The sequence below is a fragment of the Leopardus geoffroyi genome, chromosome B1 (genome assembly GCF_018350155.1).
Source record: "Leopardus geoffroyi isolate Oge1 chromosome B1, O.geoffroyi_Oge1_pat1.0, whole genome shotgun sequence".
In the NCBI taxonomy this organism is placed as follows: Eukaryota; Metazoa; Chordata; class Mammalia; order Carnivora; family Felidae; genus Leopardus; species Leopardus geoffroyi.
The window spans coordinates 93190215-93193226 of NC_059327.1; the positions used below are offsets into that span (position 1 = coordinate 93190215).

General features: G+C 30.3%; 1 non-coding gene across 1 annotated transcript; it reads left to right on the plus strand.

The window, feature by feature from the left end:
- The first annotated feature begins 1974 nt into the window (after positions 1 to 1974).
- Positions 1975 to 2078, plus strand: LOC123596609. Its single transcript, XR_006711769.1, has one exon. It is a non-coding gene; the product is annotated as a U6 spliceosomal RNA (small nuclear RNA).
- The last annotated feature ends 934 nt before the right edge of the window (positions 2079 to 3012 follow it).

Consider the following 3012-nt stretch of genomic DNA (forward strand, 5'->3'; position numbering starts at 1 on the left):
TTGCCATTTGCAACAAAGTGGATGAAACTGGAGTGTATTATGCTAAGCGAAATAAGTCAGTCAGAGAAGGAAAATGCTGTATGACTTCACTCATATGTGGAATTTAAGAAACAAACCAGATGAACATAGGGGAAGGGAAAGAAAAATAAAATTAGAAAAACAAAAACAAAAACAAAAACAGAGAGAGAGACAAACCATAAGAGATTCTTAACTATAGAGAACAAACTGAGTGTTGTTGGAGGGGAGGTGGGTGGGGAGATGAGCAAGGTGGGTGATGGGCATTAAGGAGGGCACTTGTGATGAGCACCCGGTATTATATGTGAATGATGGATATCTGGGTTCTATTCCTGAAACCAATACTACACTATAAGTTAAGTTACTTTAAACAAATTTAAGAAAACATTACTCTTGCAGAAATTTAGATATCTTTTTGGTATATTGATAAGTAGCTGACTGTTGAAAGAGAATTATCCATGGGTCTCTTAAGTTTCTGCATAACTTCAGAGTAAGAAACCTAGACCATTTAATTCTAGACAATCTTTTCAAAGATGCAGGTTTTTTGTTTGTTTGTTTGTTTTAGCATTTGATTTCTTATTCCAAGATTCAACATAAATTCCCTTGCTTCTTTGGACCCTCAATCATTTAATGTCCCTCTAAATAATATCTTTGTTTTATCATCTTAATAAAACTATAATATGTGAAACACTGTTATGCATTTCCACAGGAATTACAAAAATAGCCACTATAGTAGTTTTTAAAATGCAATTTTTAAATTCATTTTTATATACACAAAATCTTTTTAAAAGTATTTATAATCTCAAAATTTTGTTATTGCTTTATAACTGAAGCAATATTATAGACTTGAGGGGAAGAAGAGTTAATAGTATAATTTGAAACTTCCATGAAAATAACAAATAAAACATAATTGCAATCTTCTGCATGATTAATAGGCTAGAATTACATCTTTAATTTCATCATGCACTATGTTAACTATGGTCTTTTGGTGAAATAAATTTAATTTCCTAGGAGATCAAGCTACTACTACATGAATGCAGTTTCTGAATAGCTCATATTATTATTTTTAATTTAATATCTACTGAATTTGATTAATGGTTTACTTTGATTAATTTTATTTTCAAAAGACCCTAGCTGAAAAACTTCATTTTATTAAATATCATTGCTTGAACAGAACAAGGTAGTGATGAGTTTCTATCTTAAAGGTGTTTTGATATATACATTACAAAAGTAAAAATATAATTTGATGTGTTTCATATTATTGCCCATAATCTTAGGAATTTTTTCTAAAATTAGGATAATCTGAAATAGATTCTAAAATAAAAGAAAAAAGAAGATCTGAAAATATGGTATACATAGACATTTCAACCAAAGACATAAAGTACAATTCTGAGGAAAATTTTGACAGAAGATATAGGACTCAAATGTTAAAGCTAATTCAATCTATTTCAATCCACCTTTAGTAAAATCCTGGCAGAGGGGATCTATTTATCTATATAAGCATTATATCACTTTTGGAAAAGCTACTGTTAAACTAGTTGTATTTCTGAGTCATAGTCAACTTCTCCACAATTCTCTGTATATTTCAACACATTTTGAAACAAAGTGGAAACTAATAAAACATTATCTAAATAGTGTCAAAATTAGTAGTAATCACAAAACTACTATGTCATTATTTGTGTAAATATACATATATACACATACTAGACATATGCCTATTATATTTATATGTATAATACATACATTCACACTTTCATATGATTGCCAAATAAAGTTTTTCATTAGTGCATCCTCATTGCTACTGCAGTGAACAAAAGACAAAAACTCTTGCACTGATTAAGCTTCTATTTAATTATATAGATAAGCAACAAAGTATTCCCAGAACCAAAGGAATGATCAAAAATATAATTACGATTAGCTCCAATTAACAGCTATAAATCATGGAATTACAATGACTTTGTTCTTGTTTTGGCAGCACATATACCAAAATTGAAATGATACAGAGAAAATAAGCATGTCCCAATGCAAGGCTGAGAAGCAAATTCGTGTTGTTCCATATTAAGAAAAAAAGAAAATGGTAGCTATATGTGGGGATAGATATTTTCATTAGCTTGATTGTTCCAATTATTTTACAATGCATATGTATATCAAAACAAGTTGCACACCTGAAATATATACAGTCTTTGTTTGTCAATTATACCTCAACAAAGATGAGAAAAAATATTTTACTTATGCTGCTACTACTATTCATTCTGCCATGACAAAGATGGCATACTAACATTTATATTGTTCCATTTACTATGCTCCATTACATATGTCATCAGGCTCATATTCTCAACAACCTGATTAGGTATATATTGTTATTGCCATTTTATTGATAAGAAAAGAAAGGCTCAGAACTTATCAATGTCTGATATCTATAAGAAGGTAATGGGAAAAGCAGTAAATATAAAGAAAGAGCAATGTCTGTATATAAGACAATTAGTTCAAAAGGCATGTTGTATTTGGATATGTTAGGTGCTAAAAATATAAATATAGATATGATTTTAAGACCTATGTTCTAGATATATATGGAAATAATAATTATGACATAACATAATACATGGTAAGTTATACATTGTTGAAGGTAAATGGAAATGACTCATTACCAAATCCTAAAATATACTTAAAAACCTTTTTTAATGTTTATTTATTTTTAAGAGATACAGATGGGGGGTGGGGAAGGGCAGAGAGAAAGGGAGACACAGAATCTGAAGCAGGCTCCAGGCTCCGCGAGGTCAACAGAGAGCCTGACAGGGGGCTTGAGCCCATGAACTGTGAAATCATGACCTGAGCCGAAGTCAAGTGCCCCTAACCTAAAATAAAGTCTAAAAAATAATGATGACATTAGTTATTTTAACTTTGGTAACTGTACATACTTATTTTTTTTTTAACGTTTATTTATTTTTGAGACAAAGAAAGACAGAGCACGAATGGGGGAGGGTCAGAGAAAGAAGG